Source organism: Mustelus asterias, chromosome 10 (assembly GCF_964213995.1).
Source record: "Mustelus asterias chromosome 10, sMusAst1.hap1.1, whole genome shotgun sequence".
NCBI lineage: Eukaryota > Metazoa > Chordata > Chondrichthyes > Carcharhiniformes > Triakidae > Mustelus > Mustelus asterias.
The window spans coordinates 81,174,172-81,194,532 of record NC_135810.1 but is presented as its reverse complement, the minus strand read 5'-3'; positions in this window follow the sequence as shown (position 1 = coordinate 81,194,532).

Below are 20,361 nucleotides of genomic sequence, written 5' to 3'. Positions count from 1 at the left end.
CGGGGAGGGCCGATCGTTGTCTGGTGGGGGGTGGAGGGCCAATCATTGTCTGGTGGTGGGGGGGGCGGGGAAGGCTGATCATTGTCTGGTGGGGAGGGAGGAGGAGGCGGGTCAGATGTTCCTCTGGAGGCGGGGGAGTGTGGCCAGATTGTTCTCTGGGGGTGGGTGGGGCGGGGGGCGAGTGAGGCCAGACCATTCTCTGTGGGGGATGAGTGAGGCCAGAGCATTCTCTGCAGGGCGGGGGGGGGGGGGGGGCGGGAAGTGAGGCCAGATCATTCTCTGGGGGGGGGGGGGAGAGGGGAGTGAGGCCAGACCATTCTCTGGGGGGGGAGGAGGGAGGCGGGTAAGCTGTATCTCTAGTGAGGGAGGAGTGGCCCAATTGCTCACTGGTGGGGGGGGGCAGATGGATCTCTGGTGGGGAGGGGGGTGCAGGGGGGTCCACTGCCACTCTGCGGGCGATCGGTGGGGGAGGGGGAAGGGAGCAGGGAGTCGCGATCGGTCTGGGAAGCGGGGGGTTGGGGGGTGGATAAGGGGGACAGTGATGTCTGTGAGGGCCATCGCTCCGACTTTTCGCTCCCGGGCTGCTTTCTCCGCTTTCTGCGGCCCGGGAACGATCTGACATGGGCGTGCTTTTTCAAATTTTTTTCGAATTGTGCATGCGCAGTAGAGCTCCGATCGTTTCAGGTGCGCTAAGCCCCGCCCACAGCGCGAATGGGACCTGCGATTTCTTTTTCAGGTTGAGTGTGTATGGGGATGCCTGAAAGCAGATTTCTAAGTCGGATCTGAATTACAGCCAGATTCAGCACTTAGAATGAAAATGGTAAAATCAGGCCCAATGTCACCATTTCTTCACTGTCACTGGGTCAGAATCCTGGAACTCCCTTTCTAACAGCACTGTGCATGTTCCTACCTGCATCGATTCACGAAGGCTACTCATCACCACCACCTTTTCAGGACAATTATGGATGGTGCACACACACATCCTGTGAAAAAAATTTAATTCGTTGTCTGGTAGATTCCACCACTTTGATTGCGTGTGGTCCTAATGCATGCATCAAAATTCTGCTGTTCTCATGGAGCACGTAGTCACTTCAGAATCCCTTGCAGTTTTGACCTCACTGCCACCCTGCACAGCAATGACACACATACTGTAACCTTCCAAGACATGCTCATAAAGTTGGCATACAGGCCCTAAACTTGATTAGTACCTCAGCTTTATATAGGCTGGGAAATCATATTGACTGCGGTTTCAGTTAAACTCCTTGAAGATGTTCTCCTCCAGATTAGTGAGCATACTGAGGCAAAACCCAATAGCATGGAGAGGCATAAATTGGACATAGATAATGACTGCACCTTTGTTTCCTTGGCACGGTGGTACAGTGGTCAGCAGTGCTGCCTCACAGCACCAGGGACCTGAGTTTGATTCTAGCCTTGGGTCACTGTCTGGGTGGAGTTTGTACATTCTCCCTGTGTCTGCATGGGTTTTCTCCAGGTGTTCCGGTTTCCTCCAACACTCCAAAGATATATCAGTTAGGTGGATTAGCCATTGTAACTGCACAGGGTTATGTGGATAGGTCAGAGGGGTAAGATGCTCTTCTGGAGAATCAGTGAAGACTTAATGGGCCAAATGGTCTCTTTTTGCACTGTAGGGATTCTATGGTTCTATGTAATAAAAAGGTAATGAGGTCATGTTGAATTTGTATAAGACACTCATTAGCTGGATTAGCCATGGTAAATGCATGGAGTTATGGGGATAGAGCAGAGGGGAGGGGTTGGTTGGGATTCTCTTTTGGACTTGATTGACTGGATGGCCTCTTTCTGCACTGTAAGAATTCTAATGTTCTATGGTTCTATTGTTATGTAGTACACACAGCAGGAGAGCGAAATCTTTAAACACAGCTCAGAAAATATCGACTATGGCAGAACATCAAAATGCAACAGGCAAGAACAGAATGTCATAGGATAAGGAGTCAGCTGAGGTGAGTATAATGCCTTGAATTTTTATTTCAATATTTTTGTTTAATTGATCAAAGTAAGACTGGATCAATAAATTAGCATATAATTAAAGCCTATTTGATAATTGTCCATCAATGTTCAATTCATTAACCAAATCCAGGGTTTAAAGTTAAAATTAAGCAGAAAGAGAGAGCAACACTGGAAGGTCCTGACCTTTTCAGTGAACTAAAATCTAAGGAATCTAAATAGGAATTAAATTAACACATTTCAGTTAACTTCCCTATAAAATTAAGTGATATCAGCACAAGAGAAGCAGCTGATTAGTGGGTATCTGCTAAGTTTTTATTTGTTTCAGTCATAAGTTTAATTGTCTAATAAATAGAGGAAGACAGACAGCTCATACCTGTGAACGGAGCATCCTGTTCCATGTTTGAACTTCAGGACACCTCTCATGTCCTGGACCGTGCAGGGGATGTTGTCATCTATCGCGGCTTGAGCCCTGGGCTTTGGACCTTATGCAGCAGCTTGCACCACTGTAGCACATCTGTGAGAATGGGAATTTGTGAATGGCACATTTACACATGTGGTAACCCTGCAGCTAAAGAATGTGCAGGCAAGTAAAGAACCGTGGCTGCCAAAGAGGACAATGCAGGTGTCCTCCTGAGCGTATCTCACTTTCTAACCAATGTTCCATTCTGGATAGGCATGTAAATAATTAAAGGTTGATAAAAGGAAGAATGGAACTGAATAGGGACTTAAACGGAGATTTACGCATCGAGTTGGAGAGCATGGCTGAGATAGTAACGGGATATTTTGCATTTGTCCTTATCCAGGAAGAAGGTGCTGCCTAAGTCATAATGAAAAGCAAGATGGTTGAGACACTGGATGGGCTAAAAATTAATAAAGAGGCTGCACTTAATGTTGCTAAGTCATCAGGACCAAATGAACCGAATTAAAGTATGTTGAGGGAAGGAAGAGTGAAAATTGTGGAGGCTCCAGCCATAATCTTCCGATCCTTCTTACACATGGGTTTGGGTGCCAAAGGACTGGAAAAATCATAGAGTCATAGAATCCCTACAGTGCAGAAGGAGGCCATTTGGCCCATTGAATTTGCATCAACCACAATCCCACCCAGGCCCTATCCCCGTAACCCCATGTATTTACCCTGTGAATCCCCTGGCACTAAGAGTCAATTTACCATGGCCAATCTGTCTAACTTGCACATTTTTGGAATATGGGAGGAAACCAGAGCACCCGGAGAAAACCCATGCGAATGTTACTCCTTTGTTCAGAAAAAGATGCAAGAATAAGTTAGTATCTGTGGGCCAGTCAGTTTAACCTTGGTCATGGGAAGCTTTTAGAAATTATTAATAAGGACAAAATTAACAGTTGCTTTGACAAATATGGATGAATTAAGGAAAGCCAATTTGGATTTCTTAAGGGTAACTTGTTTTTAACTAACTTGCTTGAGATTCTTCATGAGGTAACAGAGAAGGTTGATGAGGGTAATGCAGTTGATGTGGTGTACATGGACTTCCAAAAGGCATCTGATGAAATGCCACATAACAAGTTTATTCGCAAATTAGAGCTCCATGGAATAAAAGGGACAGTAGCAGCATGAATAAAACATGGTTGAGTGACAGAGATTAGTTGTGACCCATTGTTTTTTGGGAGTGGTAGAAGATATATAGTGGGGGTGCCCAGGGTTGGTGTTGAGATCCTTGATATGTATTATTGTCCTAGACTTGGGCACAATTTCAAACTCTGGCTTACGCAAAACTTGGAAAAATTGTGAATTGTGAGAAATTTCAAGAGGACATAAACAGGCTGGTGGAATGAGCAGACGGGTGGCAGATGGAATTTAACGTGAGGTGTGATATTCATCGATAGGAATAATGAGGTGAGGCAATATAAAATAAAGGGTTCTGCAGAAGGCTCATTTATATCCAAAATGTTATCTCTGGTTTGTCTCGACAGATGCTGCCAAACCTGCTGAGTTTATCCAACATTTTCTGTTTCTATTTCAGGTTTCTGGCATCCACAGTGCTTTGCTTTTATAAATTAAAGGTTGTAGGAGCAGAGGGACCTGGTTGTATGTGTGTACAATTGAAATTCCCAGGTCATTTTAAGGCTTTATAAGTAGGGGCATTTAATACAAAAACAAGCAAGTTATGATAAGCACATTTAAGACATTAGTTCAGTCTCAAGTGGAGTATTGTATCCAGTTCTCAGCACCACTCTCTAGAAAGGATGTGAAGATATTAATGAGGGCACAGAAAAAATTAATGAGAAAGGTTCCAGGGATGAGGATCTTTAGTTACGTGAATAGATTGGAGATGTTGGAGCTATTCTCCTTGGAGAAGAGAAGATTGAGAGGATATTTGATATAGATATTCAAAATCATGAAGGTTATGTACAGAGCAGATACTGGCAGAAAGGTTGAGAACCAAAGGTTCATCAGATTTAAGATGATAGGCGAAAGAAGCAATGGCAACAACAAATAGTGAGGATCTGGAATGCACTGCTTAAGAGCCTGGTGGATGATGATTCAATCATGGATTTCAAAAAGATTTGGTTAGATATCTGAAAAGAAAGAGAATGTAGGGCTCTGGGGAAAAGTCAAGGAGGGGGTCTAGGTGAGTTGCTCGTGCAGAGCACCAGCAATGTGCATCGTGGACTGAATGGCCTCCCTTCTGTGTTAAAAACTTTCTATGATTCTATGTATAATTCTATTAGGAAATGAATTAGGGCGGCACAGTAGCACAGTGGTTGGCACTGCTGCTTCACAGCTCCAGGGACTTGGGTTCAAATCCCGGCTCGGGTCACTGTCTGTGTGGAGTTTGCACATTCTCCCTGTGTCTGCGTGGGTTTCCTCCGGGTGCTCCGGTTTCCTCCCACAGTCCAAAGATGTGTGGGCTCGGTTGATTGGCCATGCTAAATTGCCCCTTAGTGTCCCAGGGTGCATAGGTTAGAAAGATTAGTGGGTAAATATATGGGGATAGGGCCTGGGTGGGATTGTGGTTGGTGCAGACTCGATGGGCCGAATGGCCTCTTTCTGCTCTGTAGGATTCTATGATTCTATGAATTAGGTTAGATGGCCTCCCTTTTGTGCTAAAACCTTTCTATGATTCTATATATAATTCTATTAGGAAATGAATTTGGGTGGCACAGTAGCACAGTGGTTAGCACTGCTGCTTCACAGCTCCAGGGACTTGGATTCGAATCCCGGCTCGGGTCACTGTCTGTGTGGAAGCTGTTAAAGTGGAAGAGCCAAGAGTCAAGACCTCTCAGGCCTGTGTTCATGGAGGTCAATAGACACCATCACCTTTTCAGGATCTAGCTGAATGAGATACACCATTCTAACATTACTCATACATCAGCCACCTTGCAAAAGCACCCATGGTAAGTGCTCAGAAACTGCTGTTTGGGACTGGTGCAAACTACGAGGTGGAAAAGTGAGTAATAAAATGAGTAGCCACTTCATTTAGATTGTGTGCAGAGGGTGTTCCTGAAATGGTTCTGTGTTTTAGAAATTGAGAGATGAATGATTTTGATGGTAATTGTGCAGTAGGTTTTAATTTGCAGTATAGTGGATACATATCTGCAGGGAGTTGGGAAGTTATTTGTCAAGACTGTTAATGCAGGGCCATGGGATTCATCAGTTGAAGGATGCATAAAGCAACTGCTATAACAGTGCTCCAGTTCAGAAAAACGTTGACAGACTTATAGCATTCTCCATGGCCTTCCCCCTCATTGTCAACTCCATGCATAGTCCTCGATGTGCATAAACATTGTGAAGCTTTTGAAACAAGATAAAATATAAGAATTTGTCTGGGCTATGTTGTCCAGGCATCTGAATTATTGTTTCAAGATTCTAATCTCTTGTGTGAAGCATGAATCTGATTGTACTTATGTATGTGAATTTTGCACAAGTGTCAGAAGCAAGGTCTGCAATGGATAACCTTTTAGTGTCTGCAGAAAGATAAATACATCAGAGCAGCTGCTGTGAAAGTGGGCCATGACCTACAGGATCAATTGCAGATGGTCACAGACTAGTTGCATACTAATAGACTACTAGTTGCAATGTGGGGAGAAGAACTCAGGATTAGATGTGTGAAATCTATGGTACCTTGATTTGGGGCATTCTGCAATTAATATGAACTCTAATGCTCTACCCTGCTGCTTCTGGATGTCTCCAGAGAAAGTAAAAAAGACAAGTGTGATCGGACCACAGAGTGAGCCAAGTGCTGAGTGCTTCAAGGGGCATGTGTTAATTTGGGAATTAGGTGCAGAAGGGGAATGAGATGCTACTTTTTACAACTTTAAATTAAAATTTAAAGTTTTTTAAAGTTTATATATTAGCGTCACAAATAGGCTTACATTAACACTGCAATGAAGTTACTGTGAATCCAGCCTCCAGGAGCTGGTGAGTTTTCAAAGGTGTTAAGTGGGCGAACAGGTAAGTGATGGGTAGGTGAGTTTTAAGATTTTATCCCGCTAAACTAAGAGTACGGAGATAGGTATTACATTAAATTTATAACTCGAGTAGCTAAACAATCTAATATAATTATAGATAACAGCTGAGCAATATTTCTAAACTGGAAACCTAATTAGCTAAATAAAGCACAATAAAAATAGCAATGCAGGTGTTGTGTTGCAGCTGCAGCATGTGGGTGCTGGCTGACACCAATGTGATCCACAGCATCTACATCTGCAGTAAGTATCTACAACTTGGGGAATCTCAGCTCAGAATTAGTAAGCCACAGTCTGAACTTCAGACGCCATAATGCATCAGAGAGGAAGAAAGTAACCTGAATAATTTGCTCTAGGTGTTAACATGATGGGAGATTTGGAAATATAAAGAGAAAGGACAAAGCTATAGCGTAAGGTAGTGATGTGCATAATGATAAGCAGAGTGTGGCTAGAAGGGACAGAGTGTACAAATGTAAGAATGAGTTCAGGGTAGGGGAAATGGTAAAAAGACAGAATTAGAGGCTCTTTTTCTGAATGCACACAGCATTCATTCAGAAGATGGCTGAATTGATTGCACAAATAGAAATAAATTAATACGATATGATAGCCATTACAGAGACATAAGATGGAATTTTACCGCCACGCTGGCCCCGGAATTGGAGCGGGCACGGCTCGTAGAACGAAATTCTCCGTTGGCCTTGAGCGGGATTTTACCAGCCTCACCCAAGCGAGGTTGTAAAATACTGGCCATAGTTGCATAGTGACCAAGACTGGGATGAATATAGTCATAGAAATTTGACATTTTCAAAGAATAGCAAGAAAGGAATAGGAGGTTAGAGTCACTGCCAATCAAGGGTGAGATTAGTACAGTAGAGAGAAATAATCTCAGATCAGAAGATCAAAACACAGAATTGATTTGGATGGAAATAAGAAATAGCAAAGGCAAGGTATTACAGGTTGGAGTTGTTTCGAGGTTTCCTGACAGTGATGACACTGTAGGGCAGAGTCGAATTTGAAAAATAATAAGGGCTTGAAAGAAAGATACTGCAATAATTGTAGGAGATTTTAATCTTCATATAGATTGAATGAATTAATTGGCAAAAGTAACCTGGAGAATGAGTTCATAAGAATGTATTCAGGGCAGATTATTAGAACAATATGTTCTGGTACCAACCAGGGAAAGATTATTTAGACATGGTAAAGTATAATGAGACAGGATTAATTAATGACATCATAGTAAATTATTTTCTCGGTAAGAGTGCCAATAACATTTTTTATCCATTTGGGATGTGGGCATTGCTGGCTAGACCAGCATTTATTTCCCATCCCTAATTACTCTTGAGAAGATGTAGATGATGTGCATTTAGAACGGAACAATCTCATTAGTGACAGACAGCATGGTTTTGTAAGAGGGAGGTCGTGCCTTACAAATTTGGTGGAGTTTTTTGAGGAAGTGACAAAAACGGTTGATGAAGGAAGGGCTGTGGATGCCGTCTATATGGATTTCAGTAAGGCATTTGACAAAGTCCCACATGGCAGGTTGGTTAAGAAGGTTAAGGATACAAGGAGAAGTGGCTAGATGGGTGGAGAACTGGCTTGGCCATAGGAGACAGAGGGTAGTGGTCGAAGGGTCTTTTTCCGGCTGGAGGTCTGTGACCAGTGGTGTTCCGCAGGGCTCTGTACTGGGACCTCTGCTATTTGTGATATATATAAATGATTTGGAAGAAGGTGTAACTGGTGTAATCAGCAAGTTTGCGGATGACACAAAGATGGCTGGACTTGCGGATAGCGAAGAGCATTGTCGGGCAATACAGCAGGATATAGATAGGCTGGAAAATTGGGCGGAGACGTGGCAGATGGAATTTAATCCAGATAAATGCGAAGTGATGCATTTTGGAAGAAATAATGTAGGGAAGAGTTATACAATAAATGGCAGAGTCATCAGGAGTATAGAAACACAGAGGGACCTAGGTGTGCAAGTCCACAAATCCTTGAAGGTGGCAACACAGGTGGAGAAGGTGGTGAAGAAGGCATATGGTATGCTTGCCTTTATAGGACGGGGTATAGAGTATAAAAGCTGGAGTCTGATGATGCAGCTGTATAGAACGCTGGTTAGGCCACATTTGGAGTACTGCGTCCAGTTCTGGCCACCGCACTACCAGAAGGATGTGGAGGCGTTAGAGAGAGTGCAGAGAAGGTTTACCAGGATGCTGCCTGGTATGGAAGGTCTTAGCTATGAGGAGAGATTGGGTAAACTGGGGTTGTTCTCCCTGGAAAGACGGAGAATGAGGGGAGATCTAATAGAGGTGTACAAGATTATGAAGGGGATAGATAGGGTGAACGGTGGGAAGCATTTTCCCAGATCAGAAGTGATGTTCACGAGGGGTCACGGGCTCAAGGTGAGAGGGGCGAAGTATAACTCAGATATTAGAGGGATGTTTTTTACACAGAGGGTGGTGGGGGCCTGGAATGCGCTGCAAGTAGGGTGGTGGAGGCAGGCACACTGACATCGTTTAAGACTTACCTGGATAGTCACATGAGCAGCCTGGGAATGGAGGGATACAAACGGGCGGCACGGTAGCACAGTGGTTAGCACTGCTGCTTCACAGCTCCAGGGTCCCGGGTTCAATTCCCGGCTCGGGTCACTGTCTGTGTGGAGTTTGCACATTCTCCTCGTGTCTGCGTGGGTTTCCTCCGGGTGCTCCGGTTTCCTCCCACAGTCCAAAGATGTGCGGGTTAGGTTGATTGGCCAGGTTAAAAAAATTGCCCCTTAGAGTCCTGGGATGCGTAGGTTAGAGGGATTAGCAGGTAAAATATGTGGGGGTAGGGTCTGGGTGGGATTGTGGTCGGTGCAGACTCGATGGGCCGAATGGCCTCCTTCTGCACTGTAGGGTTTCTATGATTTCTATGAAACGATTGGTCTAGTTGGACCAAGGAGCGGCACAGGCTTGGAGGGCCGAAGGGCCTGTATCCTGTGCTGTACTGTTCTTTGTTCTTTATGAACTGCCTTCTTGAACTGCTGCAGTCCATGTGTTGTTAGGGAGGGAGTTCCAAGATTTTGACCCAGTGACAGAGAAGGAACGGTGATATATTTTTCAGTCAGGATGGTGAGTGGCCTGGTGGTGTTGCCATGTATCTGCTGCTCTTGTCCATCTAGATGCCAGAACAAGGAAGGCGCATTTGGAAGGTGCTGTCTCAGGAGCCTCAATGACTTCCTGCAGTGCATCTTATAGATAGTAAACACTGCTGCGACTGTATATTGGTGGTGAATATTTGTGTATGGGGTGCCAATCAAGTGAATTGCCTTGTGCTGGATGGTGTCAAGCTTCTTGAGTGATGTTGAAGCTGCACTCATCCAAGCAAACAGAGTGTATTCCATCACACTCCTGATTTATGCCTTGTGGACAGTGGGCAGACTTTGTAGAGTCAGAAGGCGAGTTACCCACTGTAGGGTTTCTAGCAACTGGCTTGCTCTTGTAGACCTTGTATTTATATGGCCCATCAGTTTAATTTCTGATCAATGGTAACCCCGCAAGATGTTCATAGTGGGGGAATCCAGTGATGGTAATGCCATTAAATATAGAGAGGCACTAGAAATAAAATGATGGAACTTCACGTTCAGTTTGAAGGTGAGTAATGTGAGTCTGATACTAATGGCTTAGACTTAAAAGCAATTACAAAAGTATTCAAACAGAGTTGGTTAAAGTGGAATGGGAAAATGTGTTAACAGGTAAGATGGGAGAAAATCAGTGGCAGGTATTTAAGAAGAAGAACACCAAATGGAAAGATAACAATTCTCTTAAATTGAATGGAAACAAGCTAAGATAACTATTAATAGACGAATGATAAGAAATAGCAAGGGAAAGAAATAGCTGATGAAAGTCATTTATAAGCCACCTAACAGTAGCTGTATTGTAGGACAGAATATAAATCAAGAAATAATTGTGACTTCTAAGAAAGGTACTGCAATAATCATGGCCAATTTTAATATTCATATAGATTATACAAATCAAATTCGCAAAGATAGCCTTGAGATGAGTTCATTGATCGTATTCAGGACAGTTTCTTAGAGCAATACATTTTGAAACCAAGCAGGGAACAGACCATTTTAGACCTGGTTATGTGTAAGAGGCAGGATGAATTAATGATCTCATAGTAAATGATCCTCTAGGCAAGAGTGATCATAACATGACAAACTTTCACATTCAGTTTCGGGGTAAAAAACGGAGGTCTGAAAATAGTGTCTTCAACTTAAATAAAGAAAATTACAAATGTATGAACACTGAGTTGGTGTCAGTGGACTGGGAAAATAAGCTAAAAGGTAAGATGATAGAGAAGGAGTAGCAGACATGTAAGGAGATATTTAATAACTATTAACAAAGACATATTCCATTGAGAAATAAATACTCTACAAGAAGGATGCACTACTTAAGGAAGTTAGGGATGGTGTCAAATTGAAAGAAAAGTTATACAATGCAGAAAGGTTTAGTGATAAACCAAGAGATTGTGAACATTCTAGAAACCAGCTATGGATGAATAAAAAAATACAGAGCAGAAATTGTAGTTCAACAGAAAACTTACAAAAAATATAAAAACAGTTGGTATAGTAAATCCCAGTTTCTAGTGTTCCCTTTTAAAAGTGGTATTGTTTTAAAGGGCTTTATTTTTAAAGTCTGGTTTCCATTTAAAATGCAATATTCCCTGTTTTACTATGTGTAAAGCAGTATGATGACGCCATCATGCCCTGAGTCTGGCTTGTGATCAGCATCATTTTGTCCTTTTTGAACATCCCATGAACACTATTTTTTGCTGCATTTTAAGGTGCTTGTACTAAACTTCATATTTAAACTTTTTAAAAATTCTGCCTTGTATTAGTTGAGGAACTTTGTGAACGTCCTTTGAAAGAATTCTCCACTTAATGTAAACTTTGTCTTTCAAATTTCTTTCCTGCTGGTGCAGTACGTACTTGAAGAACTGCTGTGGACTTTGTTTTTAAAAGAATTATTGACTATACATTTGTACTTCTCTGCACTGTACTAAACTGTACTGAGTTTTTGGCGTGAAAACTAAACATGAGGTTGGAGAAAAAATGAGCTGTTGCTTAGCAACCGGGGCACCTTTAGGGTAGGAAGGTTTTTCGAGTATTGTTTTAGCTGAATTTATAGCAGTTCAGACTAGGAAGCAAGAGAGTGAACAGCTCTCAGCTCTGCTAGAATCAGGGAAGCCATACAATGGAGTAAGGTGCATGAAAACAAGCTCCAGAGGAAATAAAGGACAATTAGTTCGAGAAAATGGAATGAAAAAGAAGCTCCCAGACTATTGAAGTGAAAAGGAACAAAGAAGCACTGTCTTTAGAACAGAAAACTGTTCATGGAAGGGAAAATCAGATCTGGGAAGAGAAGTGTTGATGAAGTTGGCTGCAGTCAAGCCATATATCTGAAGCAATCGTAAAGTTTGGTCCCCTTATTTCCGGTTTTTGAAGCAATATTATTATGTTGGGGACTGAGTACCAGAGTTTGTGTAGAAGTTTGGATGCATGTTGCAATTCAAGACAAAGGAATTCTGAAAAGAGAGTTGGAAAACCTGGAGGCAGCTCCTTGCTGAAACAGTGACGAAGAACCTTTGTTTGAAAGGACAGTTGGAAAACCTGGAGGTGAATCTTTGCTGAAAGCAGCTGAGAGAAAGCATTGGTTTGGAAGGACATTTTCAAGCATGAGTGGAGTTTGGAAACACTCACGCAACAATCATCTGGGGGAATTGGAGGAGAAATCATTGAAGATTTATTGAGTTGCATCTGTCACTTGGTATGAAAGTGGGGGTTGTCTGATCACAGTCAACCTGTGGGTTTAAAGAACTGTGTGTCAACTGAGAACATTATAGCATAGGATACTTTGTAATCTGTGTTAACCCTGAAATATGCACATTTGGAAGAAAATTGACTAGTTTGTGACAGGCAGCATGGTTTTGTATGAGGAAGGTCTTGTCTCAGGTGACAAGGATAATTGATGAGGTAAGGGCTGTGGACGTAATTTATTTGGACTTTGGTAAGGAGTTTGAAAAGGTCCCACATGGCAGACTGGTACAAAAACTAAAATCACATGGGATTCAGGTTGGATGGCTCATTGGATACACAACTGCCTTGGTCACAGAAGACAGTGGGTAACAGTGGAAGGGTGTTTTTCTGAATGGAGATCTGTAGCTAGTGGTGTTCCGTAGGGATCAGTGCTGTGACCTCTGTTTGTAGTATGTATAAATGATCTGGAGGAGATGTGGGTGGTCTGATTAGTAAGTTTGTGGATGACACGAAGATTGGTTGGTGGAATTGCTGGTAGTGCCAGGGATTGTCAGAGGATACAACAGGATTATAGATAGATTGGAGACATAGGCACAGAAATGGTAGATAGAGTTTAATCTGGACAAATGCAAGGTGATGCATTTTGGAGGATCAAATTTAGGTGTGAATTATACTGTAAATGCGTAATGAGTTCTCGGAGGCAGAAGTCCCTTCACCAAAATCCCTTTATCTACAAGTCTGACAACAGCATACAGAGTGCTTTCAGTGAGCAGTGTACACTAGGAGTCCCAGAGGAACTGACACTCCTGGTTAAATACAAAGCAAGAGGCTCCCTGATTAGCCCATCAATTTGGCCCTTAATCAGGGTGTTCATATTCTAACAGGTCCATCTCAGTTGCCTGATTAGAGCTGTTACAAAATGACAGAAACCTTAGGAACAGTAACATACAGAGGGATCTGGGCATGCAGGTCCACAGTTCCCTAAACGTGGCAACACAGGTGGCCAAGGTGATTAAGAAGGCATATGGCATGCTTGCCTTCATCAGCCGGGGCATTGAGTACAAGAGTTGAGAAATCATGTTGCAGCTGTATAAAACTTTGGTGAGACCGCATTTGGAGTATTGCATACAGTTCTGGTTGCCACACTACCAGAAAGACGTGGAAGCTTTGGAGAGAGTGCAAAGAAGGTTCACCAGGATGTTGCCTGGTCTCGAGGGTGTTGGCTATGAGGAGAGGCTGAATAAACTAGGATTGTTTTCACTGGAAAGACAGAGTTAGAGGAGACCTGATAGAGGTCTACAAAATTATGAAAAGCATATACTGAGTGGATAGTGAGAGGCTTTTTCCCAGGGTGGAAGTGTCAATTATAAGGGGGCATAGGTTCAAAGTGAGAGGGGGAATGTTTAAGGGAGATACGCAGGGGAAGTTTTCATGCAGAGTGGTGGATGCCTGGAATGCACTATCAGAGGAAGTAGTGGAAGCAGGCACATTAGCAACATTTAAGAGGAATCGAGATGGGTACATGAACAGGGAGGGAACAGAGGAATATGGTCCGAGTAAGGGCGGAAGGATTCTTTCAGTTTAGTTAGGGCATCATGATTGGCAGGAACTTGGAGTGCCAAAGGTTCCTGTACTTTCCTTTGTTCTTTGTTCTTGAAATCTGAGTGCGTTCATGGAGATAAGTGGGAGTGAAGAAGTATTGTCAAACTTTTCATGTTTAATAAATGTTTCTTTGTTCTTGTTAGAAGCTAATTGATAGCTCTGTAACTCTGTTCCCCCAGACTTTCTAAAACAGTTAACGTCACAGTCCCTTGAGCCAGGGTTCCATATTGGTATCTTCCAATCCAATTATAACATCAACGAGGATTGTAACAGCTTCGACAAGTATATAAAAAGGAGTAGTAGCTAAAGCAAGTGTTGGTTTATTGGAGGGTGAGACTGGGGAATTAATGATGAGAAACAAGGAAATGCAGAGACTTTGAAAGAGCATTCTGTAACCATCTTCACAGCAGAAAGCACAAAGAAAATCCCAAGTATCATAAAATGCAAGGGGTATTAGTGAGGAAAGAACTTAAAATAATCATGATCAGAAAAGAAAAAGTACTCAGAAAACTGATGGGACTAAAGACAGATAAGTCCTTGGACTTGTATCCTAAAGTAAGTGATTGTAGAGACAGGGAATGCATTGATTATAATCTTTCAAAATTTATGAGGTTCTGGTGACATTGGTTGGATTGGAAAGCCAGAAATGTAGAACCATTATTCCAGAAAGGACTGAGATATAAAATGGGATTTTCCGGCCTCGCTCGGGTGAGACTGGAAATTCCCGCCCGAGGTCAACAGAGATTTCCGTTGTCAGACCCTCGCCCACGGGCGAGGTGGTAGAGTTCCGGCCTTCGTGTAGGAAACTATGGGCCCAGTTATTTTAACATCTGTCATTGGGTAAATTCTCGAATCCATTATTAAAGAGGTGGTTGCAAGATATTTTGAAAACAATTATACAATCAGGTAGAGTCAACATAGTTTTGTGAAAGGTACCGGTGTTTCATAACTTTATTGGACTTCTTGAGGATGTAACAAGCAATGTGGATACAAGGGAACTAGTAGATGTAATATATTTGGTTTCCAATAGGCATTCGATAAGGTGCCATATAAAAGACTACTGCACAAGATAAGTGCTTATTGTGCTGAGGTGATATTTTAGCATGGTTAGAGGGTCGGTTAACGAGCAACAAACAGAGAGTCCAGATAAATGGGTCATTTTAAGATGAACAAACTATAATTAGTGGATTGCTGCAGTGATGAGTGCTGAGGCCTGTATTACAATCTATATTAGTGACTTAAGTGGAAGGACAGACTGTATTGTAGCCACATTTTCTGACGATACAAAGATAGGTAGGAATACAAGTTGTGAGGAGGACACAAAGTGTCTGCAAAGGAGTATTAGATAGGATAAATGGACAAAAATTTGGCAAGTGAAGTAGAGAATGGGATAATGTAAAGTTGTCCACTTTGGTAGGAAGAATAGAAAAGTAGAAAATATTTAGATGGAGAGAAACTGCTCAATGCTGCTGTTCAGAGACATCTGGGCATCCTTGTACAGAAAGTAAGTAGGAAGGCAAACTGAATGTTGATCTTTATTGAATGGGGGATGGAGTATAAAAATAACAAAGTTTTGCTCCAACTGTGAAGGGTATTGATGAGGCTGCGTCCGGAGTACTGTGTACAGTTTTGGTAACATTGAGGGATATACTTACACTCAAAGCAGTACAGAGATGGTTCACTAGCTGGATTCCTGGGATGGGGGATTATTCTTCTGAGAAGATTACAGCAATAGTCATTGTTGTTTAGAAGAATGATAGGTGATCCTATTGAAATCCATATGGTTCTGAGAGGGCTCAACGGGGATAAGTGCCAAGAGGATATTATCTCTCGTGGATGAATTTTGGTCTAGGTGGCACAGTTTCCCACTTAAGACAGTGAGGAAGAGTTTATTTTCTCAGAAGGTCGTTGGTGTGAAAAAACAAAGTGTGAGGTAATACATTTGGGGAGGGCAAACAAAGCAAGGGAATACTCAATAAACGGGAAGATCCTTAAAAGGGTTGAGGAAAGCTAGAGTCCAAGCTAGAGTTCCAGGCTAGCCACACCGACCCCCGCCAACTAAGGCAAGGAATACAAAACATAACAGGCTACAAGATGAAGGCACGCAAAATCACCGGCTCTAATATACCCCTCCCTGATGAACTTAGTGCATTCTCCGCTTGTTTTGAGCAAGAGGTTAGTGAGGGCATGTCCTCCACCCTGGAAGCTCTGGATGAACCAATATCTGGGGTCACTACTGCAGATGTCAGAGCAGCTTTCTCGAAGATCAACCCATGGAAAGCGACTGGCCCAGATGGGGTATCCGGATGAGCACTCAGACCCTGCACCGATCAGCTGGTGGGGGTATTCTCATCTTCAGCCTCTCATTACAACAATCTGAGGTCCCTATTTGCTTCAAGAAGACGACCACCATCCTGGTACCTAAGAAAAACTAAGCAGCGTGCCTTAATGACTATTGGCCGGTGGCTCTGACATCCATCATTATGAAGTGCTTCGAAAGGCTAGTCATGGCACGAATCAATTCCAGCCTCCCTGGCTACCTGGATCCACTACAGTTTGCCTACCACCGCAACAGGTCCACAGCAGATGCCATCTCCTTGGCCCTGCAGTCAACCCTGGAACACCTAGATAACAAGGACACCTATGTCAGACTCCTATTTATTGACTATAGCTTAGCCTTCAACACTATTATTCACATGAAATTCATCTCCAAACTCCGTGGCCTGGGCCTTGGCACCTCTCTCTGCAACTGGATCCTGAATTTCCTAACTCACAGACCACAATCAGTAAGGATAGGCAACAACACCTCCTCCATGATCATCCTCAACACCGGTACTCCACAAAGCTGTGTTCTCAGCCCCCAACTATACTCCTTATACACCTATAACTGTGTGGCAAAATTCCCCTCCAATTCGATTTTCAAGTTCGCTGACGACACCAGCGTAGTGGGTCGGATCTCAAACAATGACGAGACAGAGTACAGGAATGAGAGAGAATCTGGTGAACTGGTGCGGCAACAATAATCTCTCCCTCAATGTCATCAAAACGGAGATTGTCATTGACTTCAGGAAGCGTAAGGGAGAACATGCCCCTGTCTACATCAACAGGGACGAAGTAGAAAGGGTCGAGAGTTTCAAGGTTTTAGGTGTCCAGATCACCAACAACATGTCCTGGCCCCCCATGCTGACACTATAGTTAAGAAAGCCCACCAACACCTCTATTTTCTCAGAAGACGAAGGAAATTTGGCATGTCAGCTACGACTCTCACCAACTTTTACAGATACATCATAGAAAGCATTCTTTCTGGTTGTATTACAGCTTGGTATGGCTCCTGTTCTGCCCAAGAACTACAAAAGGTTGTGAATGTAGCCCAATCCATCACGCAAACCAGCCTCCCATTCATTGACTCTGTCTACACTACCTGCTGCCTCGGCAAAGCAGCCAGTATAATTAAGGACCCCATGTACCCCGGACATTCTCTCTTCCACCTTCTTCCGTCGGGAAAAAGATACAAAAGTCTGAGGTCATGTACCAACCGACTCAAGAACAGCTTCTTCCCTGCTGCTGTCAGACTTTTGAATGGACCTACCTTGCATTAAGTTGATATTTCTCTACACCCTAGTTATGACTGTAACCCTGCATTCTGCACCCTCTCGTTTCCTTCTCTATGAATGGTATGTTTTGTCTGTATAGCACGCAAGAAACAATACTTTTCACTGTAGTTAATACATGTGACAATAATAAATCAAATCAAATCAAAAATACATGTCCAAGTACAGCACTTTGCTTCTTCTGCTTGTTGGCTGCAGGTGTTCTTCAAGCAAATGTCACAGTTTGGTCAGTGCCTCCCTGGAGTAGCTTCAGTTATGTACAAAAACATTCTGCTTTTACAGCATACTTGGTTTGGAAAATAACAAAATGGGAGTTCCACTGCTACCTCATTGGAACAAAGGATTAGTCTACCTTTTGCAATTCACCCACAGCCCCCCCACCCCCTCCACCGCACCAGCCACAAATCTACACATTGGAGCAGCTTGTCTGATCATCAAATCAGCTGCTGTTGTGACAAAATGTTTTAATCATAGAATCCCTACAGTGCAGAAGGAGGCCATTCGGCCCATCAAGTCTGCACCGAACACAATCCCACCCAGACCCTATTCCCGTAACCCCTCATATTTACCCTGCTAATTCCCCTGACACAAAGGATTAATTTAGTATGGCCAATTAACCTAACCCACACATCTTTGGACTGTGGGTGGAAACCGGAGCACCCGGAGGAAACCAACGCAGACACGGAGAGAACGTGCAGACTCCAAACAGACAGTGATCCAAGTCAGAATTGAACCTGGGTCCCTGGCACTGTGAGGTAGCAGTGTTAACCACTCTGCCACCGTGCGGAACAATCCTTCGTATCAAGAACAAGACCTTTCAAAAGTTTGCCATTTTAAGTAAGTGTCATAATTAAATGTGGACCAAAGCAGGAACTAGCTTGATTCTGTTGCTATTCTTGAATAAAAACATATTGACGTCCAAAAGACGTCACATTGGCTGCATTTGTATAGATGAATGAAACTTCTGCCTCTTTGAGTTGAGAGCTCACACCATTGATCACAGATTCAGCCCATTGATTTCCACACAATCTCACAGGGCCTTCTGTCTCCAAAACCTTAGGGATAAGGGACATGAAATTGGCTCTGGTATTTCCACTGAGCTGGAATATAAAGTGGAATTTGAGAGGTTGGCTCAATGGATCACATTGATCTCCCTGGGTTCTTGTCTTTTCCTAAATCCTTATGAACTGTGATTTAATTGTATCTTGTAATAGCCCTGGTCTTTGTTATTTACAGAAATACTTTGCAAAACTGTGAAACTAATATTTAAACGGTGAAGTTGCACTTTTAACAACAAAGTAATATTTATATCATTGGATAAAATCTAACATAATATTATATAGCCTACAATAGGTTGACTCAATCTTCAACTTGGGAAACATCCTGACTTCATATTTGCTGCAAATTTCCAACGTGGAGATCTTAGATAAATAAAAATGAAAGCATTTAATTGAGGAATAATGAAACCAGGGACGGGATTCTCTGGCCGTTCATGTCAGCAGGATTTTCCCGTGCCGCTGCAGTGAATGGAGATTTGGCTGAGTGCCAAATTCTCCATTCTCTTTGACAGCAGTGGTGGGGCGTGAACGGCCGGAGAGTTCCAGCCCAGGTTATTCTTCATTACCATTTGCCATGTTCATTGCACTTGAAGTAATTGCGATAATACTCATTAGGTCTACTTCACTACTATGAAATTAGTCAGACAAAATTACTTGCATAAGATGAACATTCGCCTTGCCATGATGCCAGCTATAGAATCATAGAATCCTACAGCGCAGAAGGAGGCCATTCGGCCCATTGAATCTGCACCGACCACAATCCCACCCAGGCCCCATCCCCACACCCTAGCCAGTCCCCCTGACACCAAGGGGCAATTTAGCATGGCCAATCCACCTAACCCACACATCTTTGGACTGTGGGAGGAAACCGGAGCACCCGGAGGAAACCCACACAGACACGGGGAGAACGTGCAAACTCCACCCAGACAGCTGGGAATCAAATCTGGGTCCCTGGCGCTATGAGGCAGCAGTGGTAACCACTGTGCCACCGTGCTGCCCTATTGATCTTAGTCTTGGATATGCTTAGCAGCTGACCACCCACAGCCCTCTGGCATAGGGAATTCCAAAGATTCACAACCGTTTGGGTGAAGGGAGTTCTCCAAATCACAGTCCTAAATAACTGACTTCTTATTTTGGGACTTATTCATTTTGTTTTAACACATTTAATTTTGTTGGTGCAGAGGAATTTAAAGGAGATGTGTGGGGGAAGTTTTTCACGCAGAGAGTGGTGGGTGCCTGGAACGTGCTGTCAGAGGAGGTGGTGGAAGCAGGCACATTAGCAACATTTAAGAGGCATCAGGATGGGTGCATGAATAGGGAGGGAACAGAGGGATACAGATCAAGTAAGGGCAGAAGTTTTTGTTTTCGTTTAGTTCGGGCATCATGATTGCATGGGCTTGGAGGGTTGACGGGCCTGTTCCTGTGCTGTATTTTTCTTTAATCTTTGAATATACAAATGGAAAAGTAGAAAAAAACGAAGTCTCTGATGCACAAAAGTCAACGTAAAGTGTCCACAACATTGCAGTAAAGTGTGCACATTGAAAAGATTTATCAAATATCATGGAATCCATGGTTCCATAGCTTGTAGTTTTTGAGACAGACCAAAGTTGAAAAGGGAAATTGGAAAGGGAATCTGAGAAAGGAAACTGACCTTTCCCATTTCTTGGGAAACTAAAATTGAAAATAGAATTGGAAACCAAAACTTTTTAAGAGACTGAAAGCGGTTGAAACCACATAAAAGTTCAGAGAGCCATCAGAGCTCAAATAATGACCCCATTGGTACAGTAGAGGCAGGTTGAAGAAGATGCATTTTGTACCCAGAACCTGAGATAAGTCAAATACATAGTTGCAGCTATTTCTGTTACTC